This window comes from Gavialis gangeticus, unplaced genomic scaffold (assembly GCF_001723915.1).
Source record: "Gavialis gangeticus isolate Ggan-Ray unplaced genomic scaffold, GavGan_comp1, whole genome shotgun sequence".
Lineage (NCBI taxonomy): Eukaryota > Metazoa > Chordata > Crocodylia > Gavialidae > Gavialis > Gavialis gangeticus.
The window spans coordinates 59936765-59952198 of record NW_017728994.1 but is presented as its reverse complement, the minus strand read 5'-3'; the positions used below and the strand labels follow the sequence as shown (position 1 = coordinate 59952198).

Below are 15434 nucleotides of genomic sequence, written 5' to 3'. Positions count from 1 at the left end.
AGGGGGGTGGGGAAAAGGTCCCCCCCAAAAAAATTTAAAACCAAAGGGAAAAAAATTAAAAAAAAAGGAAAAACCCCCCCCCCCCCCCGCTTTAGAGACAGGTGGTGGTAAGACAGCTGCCCCTGCAGCTGGCACAGCTCTCCCAGCCACATGGGGATCTGGACCTGTCCTGATCCCCAGGTGCTGGGGCAACAGCTTCCCCTGCAGCTGGCGCAGGTCCCCTCACGCTAGGGCTTAGCCAGGCAGCAGTGGGTCCCCTGATGTCTAGGCTGACCAGGAGCAAATTGTTCCCGGAGCATTAACTAATGCACCATTTGTCATAGAATCATAGAAAATTAGGGTTGAAAGGGACCTCAGGAGGTCATGTAGTCCAACCCCCTGCTCAAAACAGGACCAGCCCCAATTAGACCATCCCAGCCAAAGCTTTGTCTGGTTGGGTTTTGAGAACCTCCAAGGACGGGGCTTCTACCACCTCTCTGGGTAACCTGTTCCAGTGTTTTACTACCCTCCAAGTGAGAAAATTCATCCTAATCTCTAACCTAAACTTCCCTTGCTGCAACTTGAGACCATTGCTTCTTGTTCTGTCATCTGCCACCACTGAGAACGGTCCAGCTCCATCATCTTTTGAGCCCCGCTTTAGGTAGGTGAAGGTTGCTATTAAATCCCCCGTCTGTCTTCTCTTCTCTAGACTAAATAAGCCCACTTCCCACAGCCTCTTTTCATAAGTCATGTCACCCAGCCACCTAACCATTTTTGTTGCCCTCCACTAGACTCTCTCCAATTTGTCCACATCCTTTCTGTAGTGGGGGACCCAAAACTGAACACAGGACTCCAGATGTGGCCTCACCAGTGCTGAATAGAGGGGAAGAATCACTTCCCTTGACCTACTGGCAACACTCCTGCCAATGCAGCCCAGGATGCCATTAGCCTTCTTGGCTTCAAAGGCACACTGCTGGCTCATGTTCAGCTTATTGCCCACTGTAACCCCCAGGGCCTTCTCTGCAGAGCTGCTGCCCAGCCAGTCAGCCCTCAGCCTGTACTGGTGCATGGGGTTGTTCCATCCTAAGTGCAGGACTTTGCTCTTGTCCTTGTTGAACCTCCTGAGATTTCTTTTGGCCCAGTCCTCCAATTTGTCCAGGTCACTCTGAATCTTAGCTCTACCTCCAGTGTGTCTACTCCTCCCCGCAGCTTGGTGTCATCTGCAAGCTTGCTGCAGGTGCACTCTATGCCATCTTCCAGGTCATTGATGAAGATATTGAACAAAACTGGCCCCAGGACCAACCCCTGGGGTACTCCACTTGATACTGGTTGCCAGCTAGACATGGAGCCATTGATTACTACTCTCTGATCCCAATGCTCCAGCCAGGTTTCTAGCCCCCTTACCCTCCATTCATCCAGCCCGTACTTCCTTAGCTTGCGTGCAAGAATGTTGTAGGAGACCATATCAAAAGCTTTGCTAAAATCAAGGTATATCACATCCACTGGTCTGCCCACATCCACAGAGCCAGTCATCTCATCATAGAAGGCAATCAGGTTGGTCAGGCATGACTTGCCCCTGGTAAATCCATGCTGACTGTTTCTAATCACCTTCTTCTCCCCCCAGTGCTTAGAAACGGATTCCTTGAGGATCTGCCTCATGATTTTTCCAGGGACTGAGATGAGGCTGACCAATCTGTAGTTCCCTGAATCCTCCTTCATCCCTTTCTTAAATATGGGCACTATGTTTGCCCTTTTCCAATCATCCCGGACCTCTCCTGATCACCATGAGTTTTCAAAAGATAATGGCTAATGGCTCTGAAATCCCATCAGCCAACTCCCTCAGCGCCCTTGGGTGCATCCCATCCAGCCTCATGGACTTGTACACGTCCAGCTTTTCTAAGTAGCCCCTAACCTGTTCTTTCACCACTGTTGGCTGCTCACCTCCTCCCCAAACTGTGCTGCTGGTGCGGCAGTCTGGGAGCTGACCTTGCCTTTGAAGACTGAGGCATAAAAGGCATTGAGCACTTCAGCCTTTTCTGCATCCTCTACCACTAGGTTTCCTCCCCCAGTCAGTAAGGGACCCGCACTTTCCCTGATTCTCTTCTTGCTGCCAACATACTTGTAGCAACCCTTTTTGCTACCCTTGCTAGCTGCAACTCCAATTGCGCTTTGGCCTTCCTGATTTCATCCCTACATGCCCAAGCAATACTCTTATATTCTTCCCTAGTTATTTGTCCAAGTTTTCACTTCTTACAAGCTTTCTTTTTGTGATTTAGTTTACTGAAGAGTTCCCTGCTAAGCCAAGCTGGTCTTGTGCCATACTTGCTAGTCTACGTGCACATCAGGATGGTTTGTTCCTGCACTCTCAGTAAGGCTTCTTTAAGGTACAGCCAGCTCTCCTGGACTCCTCTCCCCCTCAGTCTGGCTTCCCAGAGGATCCTGCCCCTGGAGTGAATCAAAATCTGCTTTTCTGAAGTCCAGGCTGCTTATTCTGCTGCTCTCTATCCTTCTGTTCCTCAGGATCCTGAACTCAACTGGTACCTCTATGTGCTAGTACTAGCAAACAGCACATTAGACTAATTTAATATGCAGTAAGTCCCATGCATGCGTAGATGGTTATGTTTTACCGCATGTTAGATTAGTCTAATCTGCAGAAAAGTGTCTCAAGCCTCCTACGTTTGTTTTAGGCAGGCAGTCTGGATAAGCATAATTGTCCCTTCCGCCCTTAAATCTATAACTTTACAATCAAAAGTTGCTGCGTAAGAGAAAAATAATATCCTTCACTTCCAATATATGCTCCACACACAGCATTTACTTTCTCATACAAAAGCCTCTTCTAACTTTATATTACATTTATTAGATTTCCCCCCACTTACAAAAATGCACGTGAAATAACATTAGAGAAGTCTATAGGCCAGATTCTTTGCAGGTGTAAATTTGTGGAGCTCCAACAGCAGAGCTTGGCAATTATGCATTAGTTTAAATGTAGAGATTTGAGTAGATTCATCATCCTACAACACTACAAGACTGTAGTCGTGCCATCTGGTGGTAGCTGCCGCTTCAAAGTCATCAGGTCTAACTGCACCATCTAGTGGCATCACAGTCATTTCAGATAAAGAACTCTTAGCATATGCAGCATATATGGCTGATAAACTGACACTGAATAACTAAAAAAAGATAAACGTACCAGAGATTATAGGCAATTGTGAACGGAGGCAGCAAAATACAAAAATACAAACTACTCCTGTTTCCTCATTTCCCAGAGCTTTTTGCCACCAATAGACAGGCTATCATTTCATTTTTTAAAAAATAAAAGTGGCATCCAAAAGTTTAAAGATAAATCTGAAGGAATAAAACTCATCCATACGGATACAGAGAGGATTTTTGTTCTGCATCCATTATCTCACTACAGGAGAGAGCATTTACCCTTAGGCACCCTGTTGCTACCTTCCTTTTCTTTCGTTTTATGATGCTTGAGGGCAACTGTAAGTCCTTTCATAGGAGTCTTGCTGCCAGGGGCAGTGTCTGGGATGTGCTAAGCATCTCAGCCTCCACCTCCCACTCTTCCTTCTCTGTTCACCTTTATTAGGCAGAGGCCAGCGGCCCATGTTGAAATCCGTAGGATTTTGCTCCATTCACGTGACTATGTTATCTCTCTGCTAATTACAGGGAATGCCATGCACGTTCAGGTAGGATTCATTACTTGCAAATTGCATGTGTAAACATTGTAGTGTCAAGCTCTTAACTTTAGAGGTGCAGCCATCCATCTCCTCCACCCATTATCTATGTTACATGCTCAAGATACTCTCATCTCCTGGAAGCAGGCTTCACAATAACCACTTTGTTCCAGCCAGCATTGTTTTTCATGTTTATAAACCAATTCGTACATCCATGAGTCCTCAAGAGGTTTTTGAAAGAAGGGGCCATCCTGGAAAGTCACCTTTCAAGGACACAGTCTAGAAAGGAAAGCTGTTTCGATTGCTCGCTTGGAACTCGGGAGACTTGGTTTCAATATGGGAGCTAGGCATTTAAATGCCATAATGATATAGCCCTTTGTCTCTTGTGGGTTTGTTTCCCACCTGCAAAGTGAAATTAAGAGCATTTCCCTGCTTCCCAGAGGTGCTGTAAGGATAAATACATTAAAAGAATGTAAAGTGCTCAGATACTATGGCAACAGGAGCTATGTAAGTACCTTAACTAGATTTATGTTTGACACAGAAGCTATGAAAAGGTACGTATAGCTATCAGTTATATTCCTTAGTCAATACATTTGCTAAGTTGCTCTAGTACAAAATGTTACAAAAACACTGAGGTTAATGAAAGGCTTCCATTGACTTCAGTGGGCTTTGGATCAGGCTCACCCCATACTGATGAATCACTATAAAAACACAGACAGCGTCGATCTGGCTACATCCCCAAACCCACAGCTCTGCCATGCCGTGCCCTTATCTACAGCTGTGTTTTGTGACCACCGTGACCTGGAATAGTGGAGACTGTGCTTTATACTGAAACACCTGTACTCCTAATGAACTTTCTACCACTTCATATGCATACATACAGATTGCAGACTGAATCTAAACCATTATTAGTAAAGTGCTTTATGATTCTCTCCTACTGGATGCTATTACTGCAAATCTGCATGCTTAATCCATTACTCTGTAGCTGTAACATCTGCATAGGACCAGTGCTGGGAGAACTACCCTCTTCTTTTAACTTCAGTTTTATTAGTACTTCCAATCTTGCCAATACGTGCTCTCAAGAGAGACAAAAAATACAGTGATAAATATGACCACAAAACATTTAACTGGGGCCTGAGCCTACCACACCTTGATATGCTTGCCTCCTGCTCCACAAAAAAAGGAAAAATATGTCCTTTGCTATGAGGAGATAGATATTTATCTCATCTTAGGTTTCTAGGATGAATGTTTGGGGCCTCATTTTCAAAAGGGGTTCAGCACCCACATGAGTTCTTGTGAACATTGGCCATTTTCAGTGTGGCCTAACCAATTTCCATTGATTTTTTTTTTCAATGGGTGACACACTTTCTTTGACCCCCTAAACATGTCCAGTCTTACTCTCTAGTATCAGCTAGCGTATATTGAATTTTTAAACATAACAGCCAGTATAATCATGCCAGCATGAAGGATCCTGCAATACCACTTAGAAACCAAGTTTTAAGTCTGTTTCTCAGGCATGTTGCCATCTTTACCCCTTGTGGCAGGAGTAATGTGGCAGGCCCTATATTCATCAAAGTTCATGTTTGAGGTGTACACAATTTGTGTAGGGGCGAGCTGTGAAAAGACCAGACCAAGAGGTTGATATTGTTAAAGGAATGAGACCTGGAAATTGTGAACAGACAAAACTAACATATGATCTGAGGTGGTTTCCAGCAGCCATAAAGATCATGCTGTGTCTGGTACAAAATGATTAAAGGCGATCCAGGGAAGAATGCTAATAAAAGGCACTGATCCAGCAGGCCTTACAGAGGCAAAACTCCCACTGACTTGAGTGGAAGTATCATCTGTGCGTGAACCTCAGGACTGAGCCTTCATTTAGGACTTTAAATACTGGGGTGAAATGACAGGACCTGTATTGCAGGGAAAGGGACCATTGAGGGATCCTCTGAAGAGACTGGGAGTTTTGCTATAGATGCTAGTGACTTCAGGCGTAGGCTTTTAATGGAAAGAGGCAAAGCCTTGCTAGAAATGGTGTCTCGTTTTCTTGCTTCAAACTAGAGTCTCAACCATGAATAAGTGAGGGCAAATGGAAAACACGGGGTGTTCTAGTACATAAAGAGTGCCATGAAAGAGGCACGGGGCTGCTGAACTCCAAGTTATATTTAATGGATGCCCATAGACAGTCAAAGTTAAAACTGATCGCATCACCGAGTCAAAATAGTCTATAAAGAAACAAGAACTTCGGTCCATTAAGGAAAACACTTAAAGGTCGACAGGCTAAATAGAAATTTTAAACATCCACGGGACAGAGGTAATCATTCAGTCTTGCTTTCTGATGAAGAGCCAGATATGGCTCAGTTCCAGGGAATTAGAGATGGCTAAAGAGCATGATGCCAGCATGCCGGGGCCCTCGATACATATTCTACAAAGGAGCGTGCCGGCTATGGGAGCCGACTGCCCAGAACCTCGAGGTTCAAGCGCCAGACCCCAAGAGAGGGTGCAGTGAGAAAGAGGAACCTCAGATTATTCCTTATAAACCATGAAAGTTAGAAAGGGAGACATCAAATAAGCTCCCACCCTTTGTCTAAGTTACATATTTGGATGGTAAAGAGTTTGGAGCAGTTATGTACTTGGATAGTCAAGAGTTTGCTGCTTCTTCAGTGTTTGTAAAATGTTCGTTGCACAGAGGCTCTCAGCTCATTACTACACTAAAATGAGAAATAACCCCTCATTAGCAAATGTTTGACAGATTAATAATTATTAATAGCATAGATGAGCAAGAGAAGGTTGGTTAGTTAGTTTGGGGCGATTGCTGAATCATAAGAGGTTACAACGTTTGTCCTCATAAGCCCAAAATATAGGATAAAATCTGCATATCTAGCGCAGAAGCTTCTCACCAGCTGTCAAGGTATCAGTGGGTTGTGATTGAAGAACAAAGTTCTGGAAACTCGTACTCGCTCCAGATCTTCACCTATGCAACTGGTCTCACTGGCTACTTGGGAAGAAAGACAGACTTGCAGTTCAAGCAGTGGACTTGAAAATCATATGATCTTGGTGCAGAGCCTAGAGTAGAGGTGTCAAAATTTCCCCAGCCCCTCCCGGGCAGGATTCGGACTGTGGGACTCCTCATGGGCCAAATCCTGACCCACCTTCAGTGACCAGGCAGGCTATGGCAGCACGGGGGTTAATGCAGTCATCGCTTGCCACCTGCTACGGACATGCGTCTGCAAACAGGCACCATATCCCAGATTTCAGCAATGGGCCCCACTGACCCCAGGTTCCCAGCCTCTGCAGGAGCACCCCAGGCTTCGTAGGCCATCTGTCTGACACCTCTGCTCTGGAGCATGAATTAGCCAGAATATTACATTGCTCTGTGCCTCAGTTTCCTATTCGTAAAATGAGAATGAAACTAATGAGGGTGTGTGTAGGTAGGTGTTTGAAAGACGCTTGCATATGAAGTTGTATTAGTCATGGAGGGTATGATTATTGGTATGGGAAATACATGTGATTTGGTAGCTGCTGATGTCATACGTAAAGCACTGGGAAATGCACGTCAGCATCCCTACCTGTGTGGAGTGCATAGGAATGCCAGCTGTTTGCTAATCTGTCTCAGTCTGCAAATTTTACATATCAGGGAGCACATGAGAGGAGTGACAAGAATATTTGAAAAAAGGACTTGAAATCTTCAAAAGACTCTGAGTGACAGCAGTTAAATAAAAGACTGAATGTGGGGCAACCCCAAGAGGGATGGTTTATAATGTAATAAATGATATACTGTTGAATCTACCTTGTCTTACTAGCTCTTGTATATACATGATCATAATTACACTGATTACAGGTGAAGCAAGAAGCAGCTATAGTTTATAATGAAGATGGGCTAGGGGCAGGTTTAAACCTCAGCGGTGTGTCTCTGACCCTAAACTGTGGCCTTTTGGGAAATGTAGTTTAGTAGCTGAGCAGCCATTTCTGTTTCACACATGTTGCTTGTAATTAACCAAATTAAAGAGTATTTTGCAGGGGATTTTGTTGCAGTACAGGGTGAAGGAAACTTAACTACTCACCATGCTAATCCTTTGACTTAGATAGCTTTTTTTTTTTTAAATGGAGAGAAAGATTTTAATTTTGGGGAAGTGAAGCATTGTGGGTAATCTTCTATGAATAAAAAGGGCTGAGCTAAATGGCCTAGATAGGGCTAGGAGTTTGGGTGTTTTTAGAGGATTTGGCTTGTTTGCACAAGCTGCTGCATACTGTTTATGTGATCTACTGTACTTAGACTTTTTGGAAGCTTTTTCCTGGTCATGATGAGTAAAGGGAAATTATTATAGAGCACTTAAGTAGCTTTTTATTGAGGCTTCTTATTGAGCCTCTCTCATGGCTACCCAAGGCTACAACAGTAAATCAGATTTTCACAATTCAAAGGCTAATAATGCTAATATTGAATACTGCCCCAGCAGTGCACTAAATCATCCCAGCTACAGATAGCAATTTAAAATGAAGGCTTATTTTAGAGAAGGAAGAGTATTGTGGATGTTATGTAGGTCCAGAACTGCAGTTTAAAAGGGAGATGTATACAGACGGTGCTATAGCAAATTCTGTTGTGCTGCAGATTAAAATGAAAGGGGTTATAGGTGTGGGAAGCATGTGGGTAGTCAAATGGGAACCATTTTGTATATTTAAATTTATATATGGCATATAATAGTGCTGGGCTTGCTGCACAACCAGGATAGGAGGGAAACACTAGAGAGCTCTTCCCAGGAGATTAGGTGCCCACCCCACAAATTGCAGAGAGCATTTGAATCTGCAGAGAAATTGGGACCTATACTAGCAGCTCATGCAAAGGAGAAACCTGGCCATGGTGCTGTGTGGAGCACAGGATTGGAAAGAGCCTCCAGGAGTCCTGTTATTGCATAAACCTGGTCAGAAACTTTAACCTCCGTCAAGCATGGGGGTGGTTTGGGCCGGCTGCTGTTCTGAGGCCGTTCTGGAGCCTTGCTCCTCGGAGGGTTAGAAACCTGTTTTTAACTGCCAGCCTAATTCATTCAGGAACAGTTTTTACCCAGCCTAACTTATTCATGGACAGCTTTGGCCCAGCATCATCTTTCCCCTGCTTGGTGTTTACCTCCCTCATGTATTTAGAGATCAATAGCATCCTTCTCAGGATCCATTTTGCTAAGTAAAACAAGCCAAGCACTTTCAGTTTCCTCTTGTAAAATAAGCTCTCTATTCCCCTCGTCATCTTAGCATCTTATTTTCTGCATCTACGTCCTCCTTCTTGGTCCAGATAAAGTTAGAATCTGTGGTATTAACACCTTCCTATCTCTACTGGAAATATGTGCCTGGCACATCCTGGGATCACACTTAGCATTTTCACAACCATATCGCTGTGAAAGCTCTTAAGTCATCATGTATCTGACCATCATATCCAGGTCTTTCTCTTCTGGCACTTCCAGTTTGCAGCAGGAATTCATGTTAGTCTCTAAGCTCATGGCTTTATACTTTGTGCTATTAAATTTCGTCCCATTTTTACTTTTCCAGGCCTCAAGGTCATTCAGTCCCTCCTGTATGATGTGCTTTTCTGCACTGATGATGTCCCCCAGCTTTATAACATCCACAGATTTGATTTGCATACACCTACTTTTAGGGCCAAAAGTCATTAATGAAATGATAAAATAGCCCGCTCCTGGACTAAGACATCAGTAACTTCCTTTGAGCCCAACAGTTCCCTTTCCAGCATGACTTGTCTTTGCCTTTAGCCAGTTTGTTCGCCCGCCAACGGCTCTTGTTCTAATCCCCATCTGTTCAAATTTAACCAGTAATTTCCCATAAAGCACTGTCAGGTGCCTTTCTGAAGTCTAGATAGATTAGGTCTTCTGCATTTCTCTTATCTAAAATGTCGGTTATCTTATCCAAGGAGTATATCACATTGTGCCAGACTAATCTATCTTACATTACCCATGCTGTGGTAACACAGCTCCCTGAAGACTTGCACTGCAATATGATCCTACCCATATGCCTGTGCAAAGGCCACTGGGGAAATCCGAGATTTAAATCTGCTTTTAACAATACCTGTTCATAAAACCTCAGGCCAGGAGTGTGCCATGGCTAGTCCTTATGGAAGACTAAATAACACCATAGGCCAAAGGGGTCAAAAGGGCTATCTCTTTCCTTCCACAGGTTTAAGGTATTTTGTGCCTCAGTTCTCTCTTATTACACTCTGTGTGACTGGAAAGCAGATGGGGAGATCATTTGAAACATGCTTGTGTCTTGTCAGTGCTTGCATCTTTTTCACACGGTGTTTATCCATGCAGAATAACACTGAGGTACCTTTAATATGTATTCCTGAAAGACAGAGAAAACTTGTCTTTCAGGGGCTAGATCCATGCACAAGAGTTTGTAGGTTCAGGTTCATTGTAATAATACTTGGTGCAATTATGGGAGCCCTTTTTTTACAGGCATCCTTGGTGGGCAGATTTGGGAGTCCAGTCCTGAAAAATCTTCCTGTTAGAGGTTACATTTATACAAAGACATTATGGTTTTTCTCATTATTTTTGCCATTGTAGTGAAGGCACACTACATTGAATCTTTACTTGACTTGTGTTTGTGTTCTGTTGAATTACTGTCCTCTCCCATTCTGGGATCCTGTTGCAGTCACCTGGGGGGGACAACGAAAGTATCCAGATCATGCAAAGAGTAGCCCAGTACCAATGCTTTTGCATTCTTTTCCCAGTGCTAACTGAAGTGCTCCTAAAGGCTTGCACAGAGAGCATAATAAATATTGATAAAATCACAGAATCATAGAAAATGAGGGTTGGAAGGGACCTCAGGAGGTAATCTAGTCCAACCCCTTGCTCAAAGCAGGACCAACCCCAAGGCTTTGTCTAGCCAGGTGTTAAAAATCTCTAAGGATGGAGAGTCCACAGCCTCTCTGGATAGCCTTTTCCAGTGCTTTCCCACCCTCCTTGTGAGAGAGGCTTTCCTAATATCTAACCTAAACTTCCCTTGCTGCAACTTGAGACCATTGCTCCTTGTTCTGTCATCTGCTGCCAATAGAAACAGTCCAGCTCCATCTTCTCTGGAACCACCTTTCGGGGCGTTGAAAGCTGCTATTAAATCCCCCTTGGTCTTCTCTTCTCCAGACTAAACCCAGTTCCTTCAGCTTCTCCTCAAAAGTCATGTGCTGCAGCCCCCTAAGCACATTCATTGTCCTTACTCTGCTGCCCTCCTTCCTTTCCTCAGGATCCTGAACTCAAATCATCTCATAGTCGCTGCTACTCAAGTTGCCATCCACTACTACATTCCTCACCAAGTCTTCTATTTGTGAGCAGCAGGTGAAGAAGAGCATGGCCCCTAGTTGGCCTCTCCAACACTTGCACCAAGAAGTTGTCCCCAACACTTTCCTGGTCTGGTGGTTTATAACAGACACCCACCATGACATTACATTTGTTATCCTAACCCAGAGTCTTTCAACAGGCCTATCTCCAGCTTCATATTAGAGCTCTGAGCAAGCATTCAACTCTTTTACATATGCAACTCCTCCTCGTCTTCTGTCCCTCCTGAACAGTTTGTACCGATGACTATAAGCATACAGAAATGAATGCACTGATCCAACATTGCCATTAAAGTAAATGATGGTCAAGTGGCTATGCTTCAGAGTGTAAATTGTAGGATAACGCCATGCAGCTGGAACAAAACAACTGTGCTGTGCACGTCCTTTATTGGTAGTGATATTTAATTGTCTGGGGCTTACATGTTTCTGGTGTGATCGACACTTCTATTCTACTAGATTTCTTCATTTTGGAAACAGGCCACAGATCTTACACAGACCTACTCAAGCACCCAGATTGTTACATATTTCTGAACTAGTCAGAAAGAGAGAATTTTTCTTGCAGCCAGTACAGGTGAAAAGCAATAAGACCTGAGCTAAGTTTACAGAGAAAGTGCAAGCTACAGCAGGAGTGTGGCTAGCAATTTTGAGATAATGGGGTATGGTAGCCGAAGGGTTCTTGTACATATTGGGGCTGTTCAGTGCTACCGCAACACAAACGATAAATAATGGTGGTAATAATTTTTAACAGAAGCATTCATTGAGCCTGGTTCCAATCACACAGTAGCTTTTCCAACTTAGCCTCTCTGCCGTTATCAGAGATGCTCCTAATTTACTCACGGGAATGTAACCTTAAAATCAAGATGCACATGGCTCCTGATTGTAAGGTCCTGCAAACTTAAAATCAGGATGCACGTCTCTGATCATTGTCTGCGAAGACATTATTATTCCATAGGGCTGGCTTGGTCCCCGGTTGTATAATTCACATTGACAATGTTTAGACATGCCAGTTTAGAGAGGTCTCCAAAGTTTTTTGTAATTTATCTGAACCATCCTGAATTCCTATGGTGGGCTGCTAATTTTAGTGCAATAGACCTTCTTATATATATTTAATATAACATTTTCCTTGTCAGTCTGGAAATACCCAGGGAGTGGGTATTTTCTTTTAACATCCTTCTTTCAGTAACAGGAAAGCCATAAGTGACCAAGGAAACGATAATTAAGCAAAAGTACCTGATTTCAAAAACACATATTCGGTTCATGTTTGGCTCTTGGGTTATGTGAAGCACACTCGCAAAATTAAGAACGGTGACACTTTTTTTAGGGATATTTGTGAGGGTTTTGAAACCCTCCAACAATAGGTGAAAGTATCAATTTTTTTAAATCCATGCTGGTAAACCTACTGATTACTTCTGACATAAGAAATATGTGAAATGTCCATGTGATATATTCTTGCAGTGGAAGAGTGCTCTGAACAAGCCTATTATGACACCCTGAATATGTGTAAAAATTCTCCTTGCTAAGAGAACGGCTCTGAGTCCCTCCCTCGTCCCCCCACTTTTCTCTTTAAACACTGTTTATCCCACCTAATACTCCTCCCACAGGTGTACTTCTTCTGAGTACATGTGGAACAAATTCTCCTTAGAACAGTATGTCTTGAACAAATATTTTGTCATTATTAAAAACAGGTGGTTTAATTAATAAAAATCAAAATCCAGGATTTTCCTGCAAGCTTCAAAGGAATTTTTTAGACGCTATATTAAAAAAACAAAACAGGATTTTCCAAGGAAAACCTGGAATAGCGATCATTTTGCTGAAACTCAGTAGTTATCCCATGCAAACTTGCCTCTCCAGCCCTAATAACTACTTTTAAAGAACTAGGCAGCATTTTAGATGCTTTTTGAATGCGCTTTTTCTCCCGGTTGCATTCATAATATTATACATATCTGATTTGTTCTGCATCAAGGTCAAGTATGTCCATGTGCAAATTAATTTCTGGCCCCAAAATATTCTCTTTGAATTCTTAATAAGGCATAATAATGATGGGATTCAAATGAGGAGCTCTGAACAAGATTTGAGACGACCATTAGGCCACTCAAGACTTAAGAAGCTCGGGAACGTTGTAATGCAGTGTTATTGGCACTTGGCACGGTTCAGGCTGATCTGCTGTTGGGCAGGTAAAACTCATGTTTCTTTCAATGGGAATTGTGCCTGCTTAGGGAGTCTGTAATCTGGCCTCAGTTATAAATAATTGCTCCTGGGTGACAAAAAAAAAAAGACGTACTTCCAAGAGGACAGCAGGAGTAGAATAGGAATAATTACAGACAGACTCAAACCCTTTCCTTCGGCATTTGTTTTCTTTTGCCTGGTTTACTCGTGCAGATAAGCTTTCCCCCCGCCCAGGAACTTGTCCGGCCTGTGGTTAGAAAGAAAACTTTCCTGGAGGTGGTAGCTTACAAGTGAGACGAGATCTCCTCCTAAAGTTTGAATCGAACAGATTACTCCCAGCGCACACCCGGTCCTCCCTGTTTTCCAGACTGGTTCCATGGAAGCCACTGGGGCTTTGCTCTTCCAAGGGATCCAGATTCACCCCCTGATAATTACATAGCATTTGAAAGGTTTTCTTTACAAGGGAAAAAAAAGTAGGCATTCAGGCCCTTGATCTCGTTAAGCACAAAGTTTGTTTGTTTCATTGCCGAAGCAAATTGCTATAACAACTACTTGGCACTCAGTTTAACTATTCTGTGTTGGAGCCCGGGTTTGAAAAGAAGCTTTGTTAGCAGCAAGCACTGACCCAAGCATGTGCTTTTTATCTAGAGACCAGCTAGTAAAGTACACTTTTGATTACAGCTGGTCATGTGCTGCCTTTAAACTCCAGTCCAAGTTCATGAGCCTGAACTCCTGTGCCAAGTGTTGCTATGCCTTAATCTAAGTTCACACTTTTATGTCATTTTTCATCAGAAGTTCAACAATAATATCATCATAATAGTCCATCAATATTTTCGAGAAGCTCAATAGTCTGGCTAAAGCCCTGGACTCATCACATAGGCAAAACTCCCAGTGACTTCATAAGGAATTTTCCCATGTATGTAGAGAAACCAGCTTTCTCCATTCCAATAATTGTTCTAGTGCTGCTAAGCCTTGTCTGCTAGAGACTGGACTGCTGATTTCATCAAACTACTAATTAGGTATCAAGTGTCACTGCCAGACCCTAACAAATACTAAAAAGAAAACTGAGGAACAAGCATTCAAAAGCAGAAAGAATATGTTTAGCCCCTAATTGTGCAATAACAACCATTGCATTCAGGATGGATAATTCAGGTGACACCCTCCAGAAGTGAACCACTGGTAGTGAAGGGCTAGGCTCCATAGTTGAGTTATACCAGATTCATATCCTCTCTGCATGAGGCACAGAAGTGGGGGAAGTGGGGCACTGAGCGCTGAATTACACTGGTGCCTTTTTGTCTTGGTTTTCTGCACATATTTTAACTCCTATCACTAATACGCTTTGCCCTCTGGCTAATTGGAATCAGAGTCTCTGCCACAACCATCCGGGTCCCAAAACCTTCATAGATCTTCCCTTTCCCCAGCAGCTGGATCCTTTAAAGGGCTAATTCCACCTTGCTGGCTACCCTGGTTCTAGCTCACCTTGTCCTCTTATTTTTATGTCCTCTCTACTACAGCTACATTCACAATAATATCAAGGGCCCAGTTCTTCAACACGTAAATACCCTAGCCTGCAATAAAGTCACATTTTGGGACTTTATACATATACCCTTGGTTGCATATACATATGCATATACATATATATGCATCCGCATATATACACCTGCATACATATGCATATGTATGTATATGTGTGTATATGTATGTATATGTGTGTGTGTGTATATGTATGTATATGTGTGTGTGTATGTATGTATATGCAGACGTATGCAGTTGTATATCTGTATCTATAGATATAGATACACACACTCTTGAGATTCTCGTCCAGCACAATTGAGAAACTTTACTGACAAATCTACACTCTCAACAAGTTACAGCAGGCAGAGGGAGCAGTCTTCCCAGTCACAACTTTGAAACTACAAAGGGAAAGAAATGTTTTTTTTTGTGCTCAAAACATAGCCATGGCTTCAGATTTGCCGATGCAATTCTCTGTGCAATGGCTAGGAACAGGACTTCTGCTACCATCACTTTAACACGGCTTCATTTTCTTGTATTCTTTGGTAATGTGTATTTTTTCCATCCTGGTACACTTTATGATGCATCTTTTCCCCTCCCCTACTATACACTGTATCTGTTTCATGCCATTTCATATACTGCCTCACTTGAAGTTTATAATATTGATCATTATGAAAATGTATTTCCTTATTCCTGATTTGTCAGCTCTTTACTTCGGGTGTGTCTGAAAAGCTGCTTAGTAATTGTCAGCGTGGCTGGATGCCTTGTGCTGG

At 43.0% G+C, this 15434-nt stretch overlaps 1 pseudogene; it reads right to left on the bottom strand.

Annotated features, from left to right (window-relative positions):
• The window catches only part of LOC109287201, a 2366-nt pseudogene extending 210 nt beyond the window's left edge, over positions 1-2156 (bottom strand).
• Positions 2157-15434: the final 13278 nt, after the last annotated feature.